Source organism: Malania oleifera, chromosome 7, assembly GCF_029873635.1.
Source record: "Malania oleifera isolate guangnan ecotype guangnan chromosome 7, ASM2987363v1, whole genome shotgun sequence".
NCBI classification, from domain to species: Eukaryota; Viridiplantae; Streptophyta; class Magnoliopsida; order Santalales; family Ximeniaceae; genus Malania; species Malania oleifera.
Window position 1 is genome coordinate 85,333,047 of NC_080423.1, and position 23,975 is coordinate 85,357,021.

General features: G+C 36.8%; 1 long non-coding RNA gene across 1 annotated transcript; it reads right to left on the reverse strand.

Moving 5' to 3' along the window:
- Positions 1 to 1,325: 1,325 nt before the first annotated feature.
- On the reverse strand, positions 1,326 to 23,808 carry LOC131159849 (uncharacterized). Its single transcript, XR_009137874.1, has 3 exons — positions 23,672 to 23,808; positions 23,508 to 23,575; positions 1,326 to 1,570 (listed from the first exon to the last, which is right to left on the reverse strand). It is a non-coding gene; the product is annotated as an uncharacterized LOC131159849 (long non-coding RNA).
- Positions 23,809 to 23,975: the final 167 nt, after the last annotated feature.

Below are 23,975 nucleotides of genomic sequence, written 5' to 3' on the forward strand. Positions count from 1 at the left end.
TGCAATTGAAAACAAAAGAAAGAAAAGAAAAGAATAAAGAAGAAAGAGAGAGAGAGAGAGAGAGAGAGAGAGAGGTGGCCATGGCAGCAGATGCAGCTGCTGTGTGTGAGTTTGGAGCTGCTGTGTTGCTACTCTGCTGGAGGAGAGCTGGAGCAGGGGAAGCTGGTGCACGGGCTGCTGCTGTGGGTGCTGGTATGGGGCTGCTGCTATGGCAGCAGCAGAGTGCTCGGCTGGTATTGCTACTGTGCCGTGAAGCTGCTGCGGCTGTAATGGTGTTTGTTGCGGGGAGTTGCAGAGGGAAGAGGAAGCTGAGTGAGAGAGAGGCTGAAAAACAAAGAGGTTAGAGAAAGAAGAAAAGTAGAGGAAGATAAGGTGAAGGAAAGAAATAACTGAGATGCAGAGAGAAGGAAAGATTGAAAAAGAAGAAGAACAAAAACATGAAAGAAATAAAAGAAAGAAGGAAAAGGAAGAAGAGAAAGGAGAGGGGGAGCCCTCGTGGGCTGCTGTGTGTGGGGAAGAAACAAAAGAATAAAAAGGGGAAATTGGATGCCCTAGGATTCGTGAAGCCACGACCCGACCCGTTCGGAAAGAGTTGACCCGTATTGTTATATTTTTTCATTTTTTTCATTCTCTATTCATTGCAAATCTGACTCTTCTGGAGCCCGTATCTCATAAAACTCAAGACACGAAAGTTGTAGATAATCCTTTCCTCTTTCTCCAAAAATTTGAATCGTCTCGATCGGAGTTCAGACGGAAAAGTTATGCATGAAATACGAACAAGTGTCGATTTTGGTTTCCGGGAATTTTCCTGCGACAAAAAATTATCAAAACTTCATAAATAGTGCAATATAGTTCAAGGATGATAATTTTGGTACTTTATTAAAATATTGGACAATTTTAGAAATTTAATTAAAAATATAAACCATAAAGTTCGGGTTAAGTTGCCCAATTACGCAGTTTTGACGCGTAATCATACATTCTAGGAACATACCCGACAATAGTTTACTATGATTTTCCTAAAATCATCACCCCAGGAAAAACACAGAAACCATCACGGAAGTCTTGCCTCTAGACTGTAGAACAAAACCTTAAATCATTTTCCTATACTCTAGTATCGTTTCCGCTACATTCTAAAGTTTACAAAACCTAACAACCTAAGCTATGGTACCAAACTGTAACGACCTGCTTAATTTTCATATATATATATATATATATATATATATATATATATATATTTCTTTTTATAATAAAACCAATATAGTAAATCCAGCATATCATAATCAACCTGAACCCATGGGTACCAGGTATATATCAGAAACACAATGCGAAAGCCTAAGCAGCACAAAACATTAAATCGTAATTAACCTATAAAACCATCTACTATGTCATCCATCACAATACCAGAGTTACTTTATCCATTACATTTACATATAAAACCACTTAAAAGAATCCTAGGGTTACTTCCCACAAAAATCCATCTGACCCTATCACAAAATACATACCCTACAGAGATGGTAGATCAACCGTAACTATCTCAGCGGGGCTTTATCCGCTCTCCTATCAGGAGCTCCTGAAATGTTGTAAAATTTGGGGTGAGACACCTCTCAGTAAAGGAAATAAACTAATACTAGTGTGTGGCAACATGAGTTTTTCTGTGATATACATATAATCATATACATAAACATAACCAGTAAAACTGTATATATCATTTCTGGGAAAAACATGTATAATCATAGCATAGCAGAACATACAAGATTTCTTTAAGCATAATTCATCTCATATAATAATAAGAAGAAGAAAACAACCCTAGTAGGTTAGCTAACCGTTGTCTCGTATTACTCCCACATGACTGGATTGTGTGGCTCAAAGACGGGACTTGACAATGGTTAGCCGACCACAACCAAGTCAAAATTACAGTCAGTAAGTCCGATGGGTCTGCCAAACCTGGTCCGTACACTAGGGGCGTCCACACTTCTTAAAACCACATCGACTATCCGTCCTCACGCTACTCCATACAGCAGCGTTAACACAATATCATGATGATCATGAACACATAGCAGCGGTATCGTGCAAGCACTAGCCTAAACCAAGCCAACCAAGTTCTGATAACGTATAGCATATAATCAAACTATGATACATGGTTATTTCATACTAATATTTACCAAGTTAATATCATCACATCATTTTGCATATATATATATATATACATCATGAAAATCATCGGCCCGTACGATGGCATTTCATATTTTTACCATAGTTCGCCCCGTACGCCGACAAATCATATCCATAGTTCAACTCGTACGCCGGCAATCATATTCATAGTTTAGCCCGTACTCCGGCAAAACATGTAAAATTCTTGGCTCGTACACCGATTTTTCATTATAAAAATCCATATCATTATCATATTCTCAGGAAACAGTTATTTATAACAAATTCTACTCATGCCACACAAAATGAGTATTTTGTATATTTCAAACATATCGTCATTTTTAACAGTATTTTCCAACATCATGCATAAATATATATAAATACATATATTCCCTTGAAATCAAATGCTATTAAATCATGCTTATAATTTTCATAATCAACTAGCTTAATTTATCCCCTTACCTGGTTCCTGAAAAACCCATAAGAAAAACAGTCTTGCACCTGCAGGGTTTCCCGTTCAACACCCTGAAAATGACATTTTCCAGAATTAAACTTCAGTATTTCTATACGTACTATGCTTTCTACAACTGCTAAGAAGTCAAATACTGAGTAGAAAGCCTTACCCTGAATCTGGGATGGATTTCGAACTAACCCCACCAACAATCCACTCTAGTAGATATGCAGAGAACTTCCCTAAGAGTGTCGTGTTGGCTTCGGATCGTCGATTCGGCGGAGAACGGACCTAGAAACTAAGAGACAAGAGAGAGAAACCGAAGAGAAAAGAGAGAGAACTGTTCTGCGCGTAAAATCTATCGAAAAATCACGTTTAGAGCTATTTATACACTAGCCCTCGTCGACGAGCCACGTCACCTCGTCGACGAGGTCATGAAGATTTTTCATCGATGAATGCTGACCCTCGTCGACGAAATTAAGAGATGAGAGAAATGGTCTCTCAGTACTTTCTCGTCGACGAAACGCGCCCTCGTCGACGAGCCCAATGTGTAACTTCATCGACGAACACGATTCCTTTTTCAATTCCATTTTATTATTTAAAATACCATAATTTCTCTGGGTCATTACAGTCTCCCTTTTAGCACTTGGAGACTTGCACCAAGTCCAAGCAACACCGCTTGAACTTGTTGATGGCAATTTTAGCTTCTACCATCAATCCCGATACAATTGTAAATGCAATACTAGAAGACTTCACCTTAGGCTTTCAATAAGACTATCCCACAACAGTAAACACAAAAGTTGCTGCAAGTCTTATATCACCAAAGCCCCCCGCATAGTCTTCAACAAAACTAACAACTGATGGTCCACTATGTTGCCTACTGAAACACTCCATTACACAATCATGGAGGACCTTTGACATATCCCGAACATCATAACCCATCCTTGGGTACCGAACGGTAGATATTTCACAACGATTCTCCATAAAATTTCCCTGAGACAACAAATAAAGTCTCCCTGTGGTTCCATCTATAGAGCCACCCTGAGATAACGTCAATCTCCCCGTAGCCCTATTCACAAAACCACCCTGAGATAATACCAATCTCCCTATAGTTTTGTCCATGCGAATAAGCAAACCAATACCCATCTTGGCCGTACCCAACACATTTATTTCAAAACCTTTCAACAGAGTTTCCAACTGATCAGCCTCAATCAAAGCCTTTCTAACCAATAACATGTTATTCACACACAAGAGATACATCACTCTAGAACATCCTATCATCCTCTCCCAAACTAGAAGCTTCACCAACTCACACACCTGAGTTAGTGGTCTGATAGTACACATGAGCTCACCATGATTCTACTGGTCTCCCGAGCTGAAACTCGCTGCAATATGAACTATGTCATCTCTGCCCTAAGTCTATTGCTCCACCTGCATCACATACTCATTCATACCGTGATACTGTTGACCCGAGATAGAACTCCCCGCATTTCTACCCTGAGTTCCTAACTCCACCTGAATAACATGATTGCTACTATTGCAGTTTTCTAGCATTTGTTTCTCTTCCTTTACCTAAGTACGCTACCCCATGACTTTATCACCAAATGTCATATCGTCGATCACCCCTTTGTTTTCCATAGGATCACCCATCTTGCACCCACCTTTCTTATACCCTAGAAAAGTGTATTGTCCGAACATCACACCAAGCCGAGATCCTCTATCACTAGAATAGTGCACTAGTGGACATCCACTCACAACCCAGTAATCTACCATAAATCCTGTCCACAATTCACTTGCAACTTTCCCATCTAGCGATATCTTTGGCAATCGGTCACACGAGAAACGCGCCATACTCACTAACTTCATCAAGAAGTACCCTGCAAGCCCTGCATATAACCTGCCCTGTTCACAACACTTCTTAAAAGAAACCAACATACTCAGCCTCAATGTTTGACTTGAGAATCTCTCTTTTGGTCTGGTTCTCTACCTCAGCCACTGCATGAAGTACACCAAAACCCTTTGTGATAACTTCACGAAATACATATGTCTATCCCCTGATGATATCATCATTGGTTCCCAAACATCTGAATATATGTAGTCACCAATATGTTTTAACTGCATATGCCACAAGATATTCGACTCAGATTTAACAATTGCAACTCCACCTACAACCGTAACATCCTGCAGTGCATAGATATTTCCCGCTACTTTATCTCCTTTCATCACTATCAAATTACCTTCACACACTTTCGTTCCTCCACATTCAGACTTGTAACAATATCCATTACAGTTTAAAGTTCCCAATGAAATACCATTCTTCCTTAGACCCGATTCATGCTTTACATCACATATGGTTCTTACAACACCATTATACATTTTTAATTTTGACATTTCCAATAACAAACAATTTACATGAAATATCATTTTTCATCAAAATACAACTAGTATAAACTGACTTGTAAATGTCAAACCATTTTCTAAGATAAAAGCATCTAGTATCTAAGATCCAAGAATCACCCGTGAAGCTCTCAGAACTCAATGAAACACGTAACATATCTCTATCACTACATTCTGAGTCTTTCTCCACTATACTTGTAGATTTTGACGAACCCTTAGACATATATCGGCATTCCCATTTTCACCAAACTAATGCTGGAGAATTCTTATCCATGACGTGATACAACACGTCCTTAGCCAAACAAAAACGAAGGATTTTCCCAATTCATTCCAAGTCGTTGCATCCATACTATCCAGTTGAATTTTGTATAAACCTTTCACCAAACCTTGTTGCATTAAGAGATCCTTCAAAGTAAAGGCCATACAACATGCTCTGATACCAATTGTTGTGAAAATATAGCCACTTCCAATAATGCACAGCGAAACAACAATATTGTTGTAAAATGATCAATCATACACTTGCAACAATATCAATGGCGAATACAGAATCATTCCACAACCATAGCAACATAAAGAAAACAATAATAAAGGCAACGACACCAAGAATTACATGATTCGGCAAAACCTACATCCACATAAGCAATCGCCAAGAGATTTCACTATGAAAATCAAAGATTACACACTGCAACGATCTTCTCTCCTTCTCTTACTCTCTCTCATTCTCTTACATATCAAAATATGCCTAGAAGAACATATATAATAAGCCCTCAGAGGTTCCCTCCAATAACCCAACCACCCCAACATTGAAATTCAAAATTTGAATTTCTTCTCGCAGCCCAGGCGTACTCATCAAAGAGAACAGGGGATTCATCGACGAGTCAAAGAAGCCTATTCATCAACTAATCTATCCTCTCGTCAACGAGTCTTCTGCTATAAGATTTTCTAACTCTCGGTATCTACTCATTGACGAGCACAGGGCACTCGTCGACGAGTCTTCTGCTGCTCTGCACTAACATATGTTTTTTACCTCCCTTTTGTTTATAAGCCCCCCACGAAGTATAAGAGCCACATCATAAACAACAGTGGCAAACGTCAGGGAGGTTTGTGCTACTTTTGAAACCTCAAGGGAGGTCAATGGAATTTTGGAAACTTCAAAGGAGATCTCTGTCCTTTTGTCAAATCTTTTAAGAGGTGAGTGTCTTTTGCCCTAAATACAACTTCCAGTCTAAGAATGCCACTGAATTGAAAAAAGTATCTCACTAATTATATTCTCTTTTCACTTCCCTACTTTCATTCTTGTCAAATTCCCACCTTTTTACCAATTAATAGAACAATTTGATAATTGTTTGACCCAGCCCCTTACCAATTAAAAACAGTGTGACAACTATTTGACTTATCCATTTCACAACAATAGTGTTAATAAATGTAAGGGTTAAATAAACATTCAAAAATACGGAACTAATGATAGAAGGCATCACAAAGTAATCATACAATACCCTTAATACAAAACATTATAATCCAAGGATTATCAATTACAGAAGGCCAACTACATATCCAAATAAAATGGAAAAAAAAAATGAAACAGATATATGTTGTTGCACTGAAAGGTCCAAAATTTCTCTTGCTCAACTTCTTTGAGATTGTATATGACTAATGTAGAGAGAGCAATAGCCAAGTGATGTCTTCATCAAGAGCAAGCTCTTCCTTCGTGATTTAGGAAAAATCACTACACGAGCACTACACGAGCACAAATGTAGGCCTTGAGCTCTAAAATAGAAATATGTTGTTGCTCTGAAAGGTCCAAAATTTCTCTCACTCAACATCTTTGAGATTGTATATGACTAATTAGAGAGAGCAACAACCAAGTGCTTCACTACAAGATGTTCCTTCATGATTCAGGAAAAATCACTACACGAGCACAAATGTAGGCCTTGAGCTCCTTGTTCCACTCCATGTCATCGTACATTGTTCTACACGCCAATATGTTAGGGTTGAAATTGAAAGGAACGCCAGCTCATTGAAGAAGATGGTGGCTAGGGTCTGTCACTACCTAAAGAGATGCACATTTATATCCAATTGGGAATAAGAATATTGGTTTGCAAATTGGCATAGGAATCAGTGGCCTTAACCCGATTTGTATCACTTAAAAATAGGTAAGTACTTAGTCGTATCCATGCATCATAAGTCAAGCTTGTTTAAAGAATTATGCTTGCCTGTGACCACTTGCCTTGTGTATGTGGGATGGGTAACCATAATGTAAATAGTAGAATAGGTTTTATTCATTGAGTGTGATAGTGCCCTAGTGTAAAATGGGAGAATGACTCAATTAGTTTTATGTTTTCTAGTGCCAAAGCTAAAGTCATATAAAAGGTTCTTTATGGGAAGGTGAGTGCACATCAATCATTGTAAAACTAATTAACATGTGTAAATAGGCTAGCCTTCTTGCCTTCTTCACTAAACACAGGATGCCTTCAGAGGTGTTTATAATGAATTGCTTTACTTATAGTTTGCCATGTGACTCTCATTTTCTTCCATGAATGTTTACTACTTCCGCTTTACATTTGATGTTTATGAATTTGGTTATGTGGTGAAACTAGGATATTCTATCAGATGACTAGTTAAGCAAGAGTGCTACAACTAGTACCGCATGGTTCTTCATAAGGTGTGAAGTGTTCATCCCGTGCCAATTGATATCAGAGCCTAACTATCATTTTGTGAATTTAGTTCCTTTATATTGTGGGATTGTGTGAAGAATCAATAAGAAACCCCGCCAACCAATACCGAGAGAATTAAAAAACTAGAAGCGTGAGTTGAGACAACCAACAATGTAGCCATGGAGTTGGCTATAGACTTGTTGAATGTGTTGATGTTTTAAAAATACCATAAAAATATCAACAAGGTTCTATTATGGAGATGTTAGAGGACTTCCACACTACACTACAAACTTTATAGATCCAGATGGGAAATCTTAGTGCCAAGATGAACCTGATGGTTTGTGTTATAGGGAATCCCAATTCTATGAGGGTAGAGTACAGAAGAAAAAGGGAGCTAGAACCCCAAAAGTATAGGGGTGCTCGTTGTACTAAGAAGTTAGAGAACTTATTTTACATAGAACAATACTCTCACCAAGCCATTAAGTACGACAAGATATTGAATGTATAGTATATAATTAATGGTTGAGAAGACTTGAATAGAGAACTCAAGGCCCCATTCTTTCCTAAAATTGGGTACAATGCTCGGTGCATGCTGTGAGACCCCAAACACGCTACTACAATTAAGGAGTATGTGAAGACAATTCTCTACTTTGAAGTCAGATATCCATAACATGTTAGAAAAAATATAAGCTATTTTATTTTCTTAAAAGGGTTGAAACCATGGGCAAAACAAGAACTTCATTGATAAAGAGTTCAAGACTTGCATATTGAATAGGTTGTTACAGAATGTTTGATTGACTATGCTAGAAGAGAGTTCCACAATTAGCACAAAGAGGGGAATGTTGGATGGAAAAAACAAAAAATCTTTCAAGAAGGGCAAACCTAAAGGTGGGGGAGTTGACACCAAGGCAACAACTTTAACAAAAGTTTCTTTGTCTTAGTCTTTCAACACATCCAATGTTAAGGGTTAGCTCGCATGCTCTTTATGTCAAGGCTTTTATAGAGTTGATGATTGCCCTCACAAGCCATCATTCAATGCCTTTGCAAGCTTCCATTGTGGAGGGGACACAAGGAGATGATGAGAATAAGGAAAAAAAACCTTGATGATGGGTGCAATGGGTTACTAAAGGCATTGGAGAGGTAGGTAAAACAACCAAAAGTTACCCAGGTGAAAGGATTAATGTTTGTGGATCTATGAATCAATAGGAAGAGCAACCATGCTATGACGGAAACCGGGGCTACCCATAACTTTGTCTCATAGACGAAAGTGTAGAGACTTAGGAAGAATGAAAGCGTTGAACTTGACAGCTCAACTTACTTAGGAGTAGCAAGCAACGGTGAAACTTGGACAATGGGCAGCACATGTGAATTTCATAATCATGCCAATGGATGATTTTCAAGTGATACTTGGAATGAAATTCTAGAGAGAAACTAAGGTGGTACCAATGTCATTTACATATTCCCTTTGTCATAGGAGACCCCTATAACATGGTGAAGCAATTGTGAAGAAATGAGATGACAAGAAGTTTCTCTCAACTATGCAACTCATGAAAGGGTTGAGAATAGGTGAAAATAAATATCACATCATGTTGGTGGCAAACGAAGATGTAGGCCAAGGGTAGATGCTCACTACCATCCAAGATGTGTTTAATAAATATAAAGTTGTTATGTTGGATAAGCTACCGCACAACTTGCCTTTATAATAGGGTGTGGAGCATAAGATTGAGATGTACTAAGGGTGAAGCCTCCTACTAAAGAGTCTATACTGAATGACACCTCCAAAGTTAGCAGAGTTGAAGAAGCAACTTGATAAATTATTGTAAATGGCCATATATGTCCTTCTAAAGCACCATTTGGAGCATCGATGTTATTTCAAAGGAAACATGATGAGAGCATGCGGATGTGTACAAACTACAACACACTCAACAACATAATTGTGCACAAGTATCCCATTCAATTGATTGTTCATTTGTTTGATCAACTATAAATCATGCCATGTAATTCACCAAACTTGACTTGCAATTAGACTATTATCATGTGAGGACTTACCTTGAAATGCACCAAACTTGGAAAAGGTAAATTTTAGCTCGTAAACACCCAATAACTTTTAAAAGTTTCATATAAATCCAAAACATATTTTTTGAAAAGTTGAAAAAAATAAATGATTTACTAAACATGTCTTATATAACTTCTGCTTTTAAAAGTTCATAGAAAAAAAAGGGTCAAACTTGTCCTAAAATAAACTAACCTTTCACAAGAATTGTTAAAAAAAATGCAACATTTAAAAAAGGACACAAACTTTTCTTTTTATTTAAATATAATTGCATCCTGAATCCTTGATCATTTCTTGTAAAAATAAAAGGTAAGTTGATGCACATTCTTTTTTAGCACATAGATATAGAAGTGTAATAGGATTTGAAAACTTAACACATTAAATACTCGAGACATTTTATAGGGGTATTGTTCAATGAAATAATTTCATATTGATAAATATTGATGTTCTTATTAAAACTTATCAAAGATTGAAACATGCAAGTATTTTATTTTTTTTAACATCAAGATATCTCCCATTGAGTAGGTCAATTACATTATTAAATTTAAACATCAAACTACAGTATGGAATCAACTAATGAAAGGATAGAAGGATATATAAGTATCATTATATTTAAATATTAGAAGAGATTGGAATCCCAATACATACATTTACGTACATACATATACATATAAAACCAAACTTCCAAATGTGTTTTTAAAGCAATCTTGAACTTAATAATAAGGAAGTTTTACCCCTCGTCGTCGCTGCCGCCCCCGCCGTTCGTCTCCGTTGTCAGACCAGATCTGTTCATTCCCACGATCTTTGAAAGGAAGTTCCTTGAAGCCCTAGCTCTCGCGATTCAGATCTGCAATGGCGGCGATGACCCAATCCCCACAGCCCGCACGCCGTCGCACGACCACCATTGGCCACATTGCTGCCGATCGCCACTCAAGCCGCACCGATATCACTTGTGCCAGCTGTGGTCGCCGTTCCTTCGGATCTGGCTCTTTGTGGCTCTGCACACCGAAGCAAAGGTTGCAGAGGGTTGTGGTCGCCGTTCCTTCGGATCTGGCTCTTTGTGGCTCTGCACACCAAAGCAAAGGTTGCAGAGGGTGGTTTTTCTGGGATTGCAGAGGAGTTTTACGAAGACGGTGGTGGGACGACAGCGATTTCGAAAAATCTTGCGACGACAACGAAGGGACTCTCAGCCCTTGAGACGACAACGACTAGGTGTTGTTTCGAGGTTTCGTAGAAGAGAGTCAGACGGTGCCACTTCCGAGATTTGCAGAGGAGAACTCCCAAGCCTCCTCCTGCTGTGAGAATTTCGCTAGAGAGGAGTCATCAGCTGCAACTACGGTCGCCCACATCGCTGCCTACTGGTTTTCCAAGACTTTGAATTTTGGCAAGCTTTCTTCTGCCACTACTCTGAATCATTCTAAATCAGCCATGAGATATCCAGTTGATGTTGATGGAGATATTGGTTTTATATTCTTGGAGGCTGAGATGAACAAAGTGGCGGCAAATTTTAGGTTTGCGTTGGTTCTGAAATTTTTTCGATCTAGACCATCCATTGATGTTATTCGTTTGAATATTATAAAGTCGTGGGGCCTTTTGGAGATCCCTTCTGTTAGTTTCATGGATGATTTTCACGTACTGGTTCAGATGAAGAATGAACAAGATTTTCTTCATGGATGGTCTCATGAAGGAAGGATTTTGGCTGGATTTCTGTTTCGTCTTTTTCGATGGACAAAGGATTTCAACCTAAGCAGGAACCATCCTTGGCCCCTTAATGGGTATTTCTCACTGGTCTTCCGATGCACATGTACAGACCTGATTGCTTACAAATTCTAGCCATGAGGTTTGGTTGATACCTGGGAACTGACAATGCTATGCTTAATCGAACTAAGGCTACGGGTGCGAGAATGTGCGTGGAGGTGGATTTATTGACAGATCAAGTGAATGCTTTCCCGATTGTTGTTTCTGCAAATCAGAAAATTTGGCAGGAAGTGAGGTACGAAAAGTAAGGATTTTATTATGGGAAATGTCATAGACAGGGGCATTCAAAGGTGGTATGCCGAGGGGGTGAAAGGAAACAAAAAATTGGGGATAGAAATAAGGATACGGAATATGGTAGACAAGAAAATCGACAAGAAGTTTGGCGTGTGAAGAAATTGGATAAAGGGAAGAAAGTTCAAAGAGAATTGATAGATCCATGCATTGTCAAAGAACCTGTAGAGGGGGCTCAAGCTCAAGAGGGTGCAACGACATCACAAATTTTGCCAATGATTGAGACAGTTCCACAATGTGGGATTGAAGAGGGGGAGTTTGTTCCTGAAGATTCGAGGCCTAAAGTGGAGACTTTGCAGCGAAATATAAATCAATATAAGATTGTGCAGAGGGAGGAGAGTGTTGAACCAGTCTTGGGTGCTCTTGATGCTGATATTCTGATAGTGGAAGATGGCATAGTAGTACGTGATTAGTTGATGACATCTAGTAATATGGTTACAGAAATTTTGGAACAAGAGTGTACCTTCATGGCCAGGTGTGTCCCACATAATTGTGAATCGGATATGGAGGTGGAGACAAATAATTTAGAGAAACTCCCTTTGGAAAAAGGCTTTTTTTTCGGATGATGATTTACATGTTCCGATTGTTAAGTTGAAAGATATTAATGGGCAAAGTGAGAAGAAGTTTCAACGGGTTATTACCCATCCAAAGAAACTTGATTTATGATTAATACAATTCTAGTATGGAATGTGCGGGGTTTAGGCACGTCGAAAAATCATTTACATAAGTTAATGAGGAATTTTTCGCCTTCTAGTTTGGTTCTTTCAGAGCCATTTTCTGATGAAAGTCTAATGTCGCAATGGGCTAACTTTCTAAATTTTCCGAATTTTTGTGCAAATGCTTTAGTGGGGGGTAAATTTTGGATATTTTCGGAAGAGGAAGTGCACTTTGAGTTACAACATATGTCTGATCAAGTTATTTCGGGTATTTTTAGTTCTATGGACCAGATTTTCTTGGCTTCTTTTGTTTATGCTAAATGTCGTCAAACAAATAGCCGGGAACTTTGGAATGATATGTAAAGAGGGATGATTTCCCTTGGTTAGTGGCGGGAGATTTTAATATTATCCGTTCATATTCAAAACGTATTGGTGGTCATATGAGGCCGTTATCGGTTATGGAGGAATTTAACAATTGCTTGGATAATTGTGGTCTTATGGAATTAGTTGGTACTGGCAACAACATGTCTTGGTGTAATGGTCACAGTGGTAATTCTCGGAGTTGGGCAAAACTGGATAGAGTGCTCTATAATTCGAATCTTCTCCAAGTTTTGCCAAATATTTATTTTGAGTATGGAAAGAGGAGAACTTCAGATCATAACTCATTGATTATTCGATTTCATAGAAATCTGCATCGGTATGGTCCTTCTCCCTTCAGGTATCAGAATATGTGAAGCACGCACCAGTCTTTTAAGTCTTGCGTGGAGGAAGCCTGGAGGGAGGAGTCTCATGGTTCGGGTTTAGTTAGACTTGCTGGTAAATTGAAACATACGAAAGTTGCAATTTGAAACTGGAACAAACAGGTTTTTGGACATATACAACAAAACATTAAAAAATTTAAGGAAAGTATGGAGGCTCTAAAGGCTCAGCTTCAGGAAAGGTATTCGCTAGAAATGGAGGAAGATTTTTTTCTTACTAAACTCGAGCTGGAAGCATGGGAAAAGAGGGAAGAGATTCATATTTCTCAGCTAGCCAAAAAGAAATGGTTGGAGGCGGGGGATAACAATATAAAGTTCTTTCATGCATTTGTGAACCAAAAGAGGAAGAAGACTATGATTCATTCATTGAAACTTCCAAATGGAGAAGTGTTGGATTCTATGGAAGCTGTTCATGAGGGTGCAGTAAGGTATTTTCGAACTTTCTTAACAAGTGTAAGACCCAATCGAACAACTAACCTTGTTGATATAATATCTCCTATGGTTTCTGAAGAGGAGAATATTGATCTTTGTTGTGAACCGTCTAAGGTGGAGATAAGGGATGTTATTCTTTCTATCCCGAGAAATAGTAGGCCAGGTCCGGATGGTTTTGGCTCGGCTTTTTTCCAGGATTGCTGGGATATTGTAAAAGACGTGATCAATGCAGCTAGAGATTTTTTTGCTGGGTCCCCTCTTCCTAGATTTTATTCTGCATCTTACATTGTTTTAATCCCAAAAGTTCAGAATCCTTAGAGTTTTGACAAGTTTAGGCCTATTAGTCTTTGTAGTGTTATCTACAAAATTTTTTCAAAAATTATTATTGCAAGGATGACAGGTTTATTGTCTGCTTTGATTTCTCCGGAACAGGAAGCTTTCATTCCTGGTAGAAGTATATTTGAAAATATTTCTTTGGCACAAGAAATGGTTCATTCTCTGCATAAGAAGTCTAATGGTGGGAATGTAATGATCAAAGTGGACATAGCTAAGACATATGATAGGGTAGATTGGGATTTTTTAAACTTGGTTCTAGAAAGCTTTGATTTCTCACGAAGATTATGTGGTTTAGTGGCGGAATGTGTTTCCTCTTCTTGGTTCTTCATTATGATGAATGGCACTTATAAAGGTTTCTTTAAACCTTCTCGAGGGCTTCACCAAGGAGATCCTTTATCTCCTTATCTATTTATTATTTTATAGGAAGTTCTCTCTCAGCTTCTAAAGAAAAAATTTATGGAGAATAAGATAGGGATTTACTATCATCCTCGTGGGGTGCCTTTGGTATCTCACCTTCTCTATGCGGATGACATTCTTATTTTTGCCAATGGCAAGAGAAGTTCCATTCGAATGCTTATTAAGACTTTGAAGAAGTATGAGGATTGGTCTGGTCAATTGATAAATAAAGAAAAGTCAAGTATTTTTTTGTCAAAGAGAATTACTTTTACTTGGAAGAGATCTCTATTAAGGACTACTGGCTTTGTGGAAGGAGGTTTTCCTGCTACATATTTGGGTGTTCCTTTGGTATCGGGTCGTCTTACGGCCTGTATTTTAAAACCCCTAGTTGATAAATTGAGAAAAAAGATAGCGGGTTAGAAATTTAAGCTTTTATCTCAAGGGGGCTGCCTAATTTTAATTAAGCATGTATTATCTTCGACGGCAGTTCATCAATTGGCGGTATTGGACTTTCCTACTACTGTCTTCAAAAAGATAAATTCTATGTTATCGAAATTTTTTTGGAGTGGAGTAAATGACAAAAGGAAAAGGAATTGGTGTTCTTGGTCTAATATATGTAAGCCTGTTTGTGAGGGTGGTTTGGATGTTAGGGATTTGGAGGAGGTAAAAAAATCATTGCATATGAAGTTTGTGTGGAGATTGTTAACTATGGATAATCTGTGGACTCAATTCTTTAAAGCTAAATATTTGTATAAGAAACACCACTTGAGAGACATGAAACTAGAGAAAGGAACCAGATTTTGGAGATCGATTGTTTGTGTGATTCCTGAAGTTTTAGAGCATGTTTGTGTTCAAATTAAAGATGGGTCGGCTTCTTTCTAGTTTGATCATTGGTTAGCCTCCGACCCCTTTGTGCTAAGGTTCAGGAAATCAGTAACCATAAGCTTCGAACTCGAGATTGTTGGGACAGAGATGGGTGGAATGTTGATTTATTAATGGATCTGTTGGGTGAAGATCAGGCTGAGGAAGTAATGAACTCTACCATTTCTTGCAAGGAGGGTCCAGATATAGTAATTTGGGAACCTTCAACATATGGGAAATTCACCATGGCAAGTGCTTGGGAAATTATAAGGGAGCATAAAGAGGAATTCTCAGTTGCAAAATGGATCTAGCATCCTATGTTGCCAAAAAGGGTGTCAATTTGTATGTTGAAGTCTTGGTTTGTTTGTCTTCCGGTTGATACTCGTATTAAAGAAGTAGGTGTCCAGATGGCCTCTCGATGTGATTGTTGTTCAAATGCCAAGATTGAATCTCTAGACTATCTGTTTTGCACCGGATCTTTTGCTCAGGAGGTATGGAAAAAAGCAGATGAGGCGTTGGGTGTTAGTTGTATGACAACGAGTACTTGGAAAGGCAGAGTTAATGTCTGGTTTAGTTATGCAAGACGGGCCTCACAGTTAGGCATTTTGGTAGGTCTTATACCTAGTCTCATCATTTGGAGACTCTGGACTCGTCGATGTAGAGTCAGGATGGAATCAATTCATGATTCGGTGAGAACTGTGTGGCTTGATATTAAATATTGGCTGAGATCCATTTCAGACAAGTTAAATGAATGTGCACCTGCTTCTTGCACGGATATTGCAGTCCTTCGTGCTTTGAATATTCAAGTAAAAAATGTGGGGGTCCGCCTTCCTCGTGTAGTCAGATGGTGTAAACCTAGGATAGGTTGGGTTAAATTGAATGTGGATGGGAGCTGTAGAGGTAACCCAGGGAATTGTGGTGGTGGAGGCGTGATAAGAGATGAAAAAGGTTTATTTAAAGCAGTTTTTTTCTCATTATTGGGTTATGGAACAAATAACATGGCTAAATTGAAGGCGATTATTTTAGGGATTAATCTATGCAAAGATCTCGGATTTGATCAAATGGAGATTGCATGTGACTCTGCTTTGTTGGTTCAGTGGATAAATTCTGGGAAGTGCTCAGTTTGAAACTTATGGGATTTGTGGGAAGAACTTATGCTAGCATTAAGAGGCATACAGTTTAAAGTGGAACATGTTTACAGGGAGGCGAATAAAAGTGCAGATTTTTTTACCAAATAGGGTGAATATGGTATTTCTTGATCATATAATTGCCAAGATGATCTTCCTCAGTAAGTCAGGGGAATGATTTAATTGGATTTGTTGGGTTTTCCTTCTTTGCGTTCATGATGTTTTGTGTTATTATACTTTTTTGTGGTTTAGTTTCTTAGTTTTTTTGGTTGCTGGTGTTCGGTTTTTTGGTTTAGTTTATGTTGGTTAAGTTAGTTTTAGGATCTTGAAATTTGCTTTTGTTGTCCCAAAGTCTCAAAATTGTAACCATGGTTTTCCTCCGCCATAAGTGAGGGGTTTTCTAATAAAGTTAGGAGGTGCCGCCCTCTTTTACCCAAAAAAAAAAAAATGTGTTTTTAAAGGAAAACACATCAATAAAAGGGAAAATGAAAAAAATAAAAAGAAAAAATTATATTAATATTTCTTAATTAGTAATTTTATATTAGCAAGGCATCAAAGGGATGCCATCCTATGGTACAAAACATCAACCACTCTATAGAGTGTCGCAAACATTAAGGATTACATTAAGATCATTAACAATTTGCCCACTTAGCTAGGTAGAAACAACAACAATCCATTGCTCTTTGCAAATCTGAAGCAAAGTAGCTATATCTACTCTTATTTCTTTTTTTCTAAGAACACCAAAAATGGTGAGAGGGATGAAATTCAAAGCCTTTCGCTTCTTCTTGGTGGCTCTAATGCCTTTCCAAGCTCAAATCTCCCCTCCAACAGAACTTGTAGTAATCTACAGACATCTTAGTCAAGGATAGAACCATATTCCATAAGTTCCTTGTTTAGGGTTAGTGGAGAAGAATATGATTAATTGATTTTGAATCAACCATACAAAGAAAACACCTATTTGTGACCCCTTTTCTGCAAATAGACAAGGGTTAAAATATTTCCATATGTGGACTCCTAAACTAAAAAGGCAACCTTTGAAGGGGTTATTGTCCTCTAAATATGAATCCAAGGGGAGTTGTTGCAATTTGTTCCCATCGAGTAGAGCTTCTTGTAGAAAGATTTAACAATGAAAACATCATTTTTGTCCAAAGACATTTTGGTTCATTGGGGATGTTTTGGTAAATGAAATTATAGAGAATTCTGTAAAAGTCAAAGAGTACATGAAGTTCCCAATCTACCACATTTTCCAAAAAAAATCCCTAATTAATGACTTGGAGATGATGATTGATAAAGGCATTTTTGTTGGAAATGATATGATCCCAAGAGAGGGTGAATTGGAATTTTAAAATATTTTGGTCAAAGTAAACATTTTTCGATTCACCACAGATCATATCTCATTTGATATTACAGCGTGTGCATAAAATAATTAAACTATGAGTGTGAATATACATGTGCAACATATCTCATTTAAATAAAAGTGTGCATGCAAATAATTAGAACTATGAATAAACAAGCATACACATATGAAAATTTAAAGTACAGTAATAAAATGAGAGAGAGAGAGAGAGAGAGAGAGAGAGAGAGAGAGAGAGAGAGAGAGAGAGAGAGAGAGAGAGAGAGAGCAACACACGATATTTGTTATCAAGATTCAGCCAAACCAGCTTACGTCCCCACCTTGGGCATACCCTCAAAGGATTACACTATCCCTACTCACTTAAATGGGTGAAGCAAAATTCGTTACATCGTCTCCTTACGAGGGAAAACCTCAGCTCAATTACTACGATGAGCCCAACTAATCTCCCTTACGAGGCGGATACTCCCCAGTTCAATTTTCGAACTAAACCGAACCAGTCTCACTTACAGGGATAAGACTTTTCAATTCAATTTCGGGTTGAGCTCAATCGATACAGTAAAAATATTCTTATACATAATAAAATACTTCTAAATACAAATAAAGATGTATACGTCTAAACTCAAAATGCACTCTCTAATAATATGAAATATGCTCAGGGAGTAAAGGTATTTTACTCAAAATAATATTTTCAATATTTGAAAAAGGTGTATATGATAAGCACATAAAAATTTAAACCCTAATAAGATTTTCTCAAACAAAATATTTTTCAATAAAGGATATAGGAAAACCTATGGTTTTTAGCTCAAAAAAAATTTTGTCAATTAGCACAAGTGAGCTTATGAATCTTTGCAACGAGTTGTGCAAAGATTCACAATGCCATAAACAATTTCCCCACAAGAATATTTATCAAAGAAAATATGGGAGAAACCCTAAGTATACTCTCCAAATGATTTTAAAATAAAAGCTAGAGTGAGAGTATATTCTATGGATACAAACTAAATGCCCAAAACAAAATAATCTCTTCTAAAAGGATTTTTCAAAAGAAAGATTGAAAGAGAGTATGAGAGAGTTTAAAACTTTAACCCCAAAAATATTTTTGAAATAGAAATTGAAATGAGGAAACTTTGATTACAAAATATTTGAGAAAATTTTAAAGCTAATTTAAAAAATGAAAGGGGTATTTATAGTTTTTTTTGAAAAAGTGACCTTTGGGAACATGGAGGTCATTTTGAAAAAAAATTAATGATGTTTAATTAAAATTAACTTCAATTAAATGCGATAAAAAATTGGCAACCCGAGAGGTTCGATCGATTGAGGCCAAGGGCCGGTCACCCAAGCCAAGGCGATTTGCGAAACCTTCATAGGTTTGGTCGCCCGGTCTTAATTTCGATTTGCCGAATGGATACGTTCGGTCGATCGAGGGTATTTTGAACTGATAGTTCGGTCAGCCGAGGCAGGTAGGAACCAAGGGCATTAACAATTAATATTTTCCCAAAAAATCTAACGTCGGTCGACCTAAGTCTTTGCAAACCCTATTTTTGACCTTAAGTTATTTTAAAAACCTTTGTAAGAGTTTAGCTTTTAAAAGAAAGGTTTTAAGTTTAAGTTGGGTCCCCTAAGGTCAGGTTTGGATCCCTACGATCAGACTATGGTCATTCTAAGTTTTTAATGCAGATGCATGCATTATTACAGACCAAATTATAAAAATTAAATGCATATACAATTAAAAACAAATGTCTTCGTCTTCTTTTTGCTCTTCAAGACTCCATAAAAGCGCCTAAGTGTATACTCTTCTCGTCCCTCCTGACTTCCATTTCCAGTTCACTTATGTGTGTGTTGAATTATAATTTGTTCAATCACTAAATACACACATAAGTAACTTGTGTTTTGTCAGCATCAAAATAGGGATCAGACTCAAAAAGTTAACAATTTTTGTCACCGACTAAGCTATAGATGAAAGGAAAAGTAGCTCTAAGATTATTAATCTTACGCCATACACATGCCAAAAGTAAACATTAACCCTATTTGCAACTTCAAATTTCACAAATTGGAAAAATCATCCCATCCTTTCTTGATGAATTTCTAAACTCCCACTCCATAGGGTCCCTTACTAATGTTTGTTGTCAAACCATTATACTTGAGCCCATATTTAGAAACAATAATATCCCACCAAAAGTGATATTTCTCCTTCATGAACCTTCATAACCACTTCCCAAGGAGGGCTTTATTGAAAGTGAAGAAAGATTTCAACCCCAAACCTCCCAAACATATGGATTTTTTAACCATTCCCCATATAACAAGGTGATATTTAAACTCCTCTCCTAAACTTGCCTAAAGAAATCTTCTCTAAATTCTCTCTAATCTCCTAGCAACTGAGGTTGATAAAGGAAGGAGGGACAAGAAATATATTGAAAGATTCATCAAAGTGCTCCTCATGATAAGGGTGAGTCTACCTCCTTTTGAGAAATTTTTTTTGATCCTACCTATCTCCTTCCAAACTTCTCAATAATGGGGTCCCATGCTCTTTTATCTTTGAATTTGGCTCCGAGAGAAAGACCAAGGTAATTAATGGGAAAGGATCTCATCTTGCAACCGAGAAGACCAACAAGAATGGCGGGACAAGACATATATTGAAAGATTCATTGAAGTGCTCCTCATGATAAGGGTGAGTTTACCACCATTTGAGAAATTTTTTTTTATCCTACCTATCTCCTTCCAAACTTCTCAATAATGGGGTCCCATGCTCTTTTATCTTTGAATTTGGCTCCAAGAGGGAGACCAAGGCAATTAATGGGAAAGGATCTCATCTTGCAACCGAGAAGACCAGCGAGGAAGGCCCGCCAAATGTTCTCTCCAATTAGAATAAGTTCACATTTACCAAGGTTCACTTTCAAGCTTGAAACAACCCGAAACCCTAACAAAATTGGAGGTTAAGGATATGAAGGGGGAATATCTTCGCAAAAAAAATGATAGTATCGTCTACGAAAAGGAGATTATAAACTTTTGTAAGCCTTCCCTCACTAGTGAAAGTAAACGAGAACTCAAAGCAAACCCTTTATGTACACTTATTTTTATTCAAAATACCCAAGACAATGTACATCTAGTCTCCACATTAGTCATTCATCTATTGAACATATTCTTAATAACATCTATATACCTATTACGTACTCCTTTTTTTTCTTTATTTATTAAAAAAAAATACTCCATACAACTTTCCTATTACCCTATCACAAGCCATTGTAGGAGTGCTAGGCAAATGAAGGCACAAAGGGTATTTGGAGCCCAGGCACAAGGTGAAGGCATGTACCTCACACATTTATTAAAATTGTCTATAAAAAGCTCTATATAATGTACTTTTGATTATAAACACATTAGTATTAATATTTGAATGTTAAATATCAAACTATTCGCCTAACAAAATGTGTGTGTGTGTGTGTGTGTGTGTTTATATATATATATATATATATACATCAAACTATTCAATAATAAAACAAAAATAAATATTGTAATTAAAATTTTCAATAATATGCAAAGTTCATGCCATAAATTCCACAAAATAGGAGTGGCTTTGACTAAGAAATTCTAGAACACCCAAAATTCACGCCAAAAATTCCAAATAACAAAAGAAGAAATGCTTCCATAAAAAAATAGGATAGTTTCCAAATAAAAAAGCTAAAAAATTAAATAAATAAATAAATAAAATAACCACTAAGCCTTGAGTCCCACCAGGTAGATTCACTATAGGAATCATTTTCTACCAATTTCCACAATCTTAGACAATGTCATCTAATAAATTGAGGGTTGTCAATTCCAATTTATTCTAGACCTATCCCTACCCCTTCTATCTCTATTAACAATAACTTACTCCACCTCACTAGTCATTATTTGACCTTTGTTGTAAGTGCTCAAACCATCCCAACTATGCATCCCTTATCTTATCTTCTATAAGTGTTATGTCTAAATTACTATGAACATATTCATCCCTTAACTTATCACTTAGAGTCATACCACTCATCCACCTAAGCATTGTCATTTCATCAACTTTTACTTTTTTGGACATGTTTTCAGTTTCCCAACATTTTGATCCGCATAATGTAGTTGCTCTTATAGCAGTCTAATAAAACTTCTCTTTTAATTTAAAGAGTATCCTACATTCACAAAATACACTCAATGCACTTCTCCATTTTACCTGACCTACTTTAACCATATATATTAAATCTTTTGTTTCTCTTCAACTTGCATAACAAATGAAGGCGCCGAAATCTTTTATTACTATTAATTTCTTGACCATCACGTTTAATCTTTTATTCAATATTCATTCCACCATGACCAAAAAATAAAAGGTTTCATACAGTATGCCCTATTTTTACTTACCTTAAAACCTCTAGATTCTAAAGTTTCTCTTTCTATAATTCTAACTTAGATTTTACTCAAGCTTTGATTTTATCAATCAAGACAATATTAATTACAAACAACATTTATAATAAAAACTCATCAAAAAGGGGGCTTAAAGGCTCAACGCACCTTCAATTGAGAGACACGACAGTCTAGAAGAGGAAGAATGAGAAGAAAGAAAATGACTAAGAGCACCAAAGCCGATGTTTTAAGGAAAAGGACTAGAATCCCCAAAAAAAAAAAAACATTAAAAAAAAAATGAGTTAGCATCTCTGGCTGAGGATAGCACAAGAAGCAAGAAAAAGAAGAAGAAGAAGAAGAAGAACAACAACAACAACAAGAACACAAAAAACAAGGAAAAAAAATAGGAGAAAAGAGCGGTTGCTCTAGTGCACCTCTTGAAAGTCATCTTGCCTCAACTCTTATGAGGCGCAAGCCTCATGGCCCTAGTGCGCCTCGTGCCTAAGCAACTACTTTGTCATAGGCTTTCTCTAGGTCAATAAAAACTATGTGCAAATCCCTCTTATTTTCCCAAAAAAATAAATTCATTAATCTTCATAATAGGTATATAGCTTTCCAATCATAATAGGTGCACATCAAAGATCTACTTTGAACCCTTACCTTTTGTTTTAGTGATTGATGAACTCACTAAGAATATTTAAAACAAGATCCTAGAGTATGTTATTTGCAGATGATATTGTTTTGATCGATGAAAGCAAAGTGAAGTAGAATGTAAGTTATAACTTTGGAAAACAACTTTGGAGTCTTGAGGTTTTAAGATAAGTATAAATATTACAAAATATATGAAATGTAATTTTTGCCATGTAAGGAGGGGTATTGAAGATAAGACTAAACTTGATAAGCAAGAAAAGACCTAAAATAACATGGAATGAAAGGGTGAGGAAGGGTTTAATAGCTTTTTAGTCAAGGAGAATGCCCTCAATTGTACAAATTAATGGAAAATGATTCATGAAGCCGACCCCAACTAGTGGGACTTGAGGCTTGCTAACATTATTGTTGTTTTAGTTCGTCTCCTAGTCGTTATCCGTGATTATCTAAAACCCTTGTTTCTAACCTTAGTTTTTATTCAACTACTCTTTCCCAAAGTTCCATTATATGACTCATAAGTTTAGTTGCATGAAGATAAATCAATGCATAGCAAGGAAAATCCTTAATAACAATAAAAAACAAGTGAGTATGACTGTCAAAATTTTAGAAGCATCTATGTTTTTTGGGGCAGTCTATAAATAAATAAATATATATATATATATATATATATATATATATATATATATATATAATCATAACAAACTGCCATTCAATATTCCAATTCTGAAATCCAAATTTTAGAATAATAATTACTAAATTTAGAATTTATAGGAATTATATGAGAAAATTCAAATAAATTTGACATTAAAAGATGATGGAAGAAGAAAAAACCTGAGTAGGCCTATCCCACCATCTGTGCCCAGGTATAGAAGCAAATTTTCTACTCAAAACAAATCTTCCTAAGGGCCAAAACAAAGTAAATATAGTTAGCGTCCCATAATGATCATCTTGAACCAAATTCTATATTCAAATAAATTATAGCCACCAAATAAGACCTGGGCTTTGGCTAGAGAATGGTTCTCATCCTCGAACCCTTCAGTGAGGATTCCTCCAAATTTCAGAAAAGAGAGGGAGATTTCGGAGTATCGGTAGCAGAGGTATGGGAGGCCCCTATGGACCGCGAATGATAGGGCACCTCAAACTTTATATTAAAAAAAAAAGAGAGAGAATAAAATTTATATTATGAGTACAGAATTTTCTGCTAAAGAATATATATATATATATATATATATATATATATATATATATATAACTCACTTTAGACATGACTAAATTGAAGTTCAAAGAACTGTGTCGCCA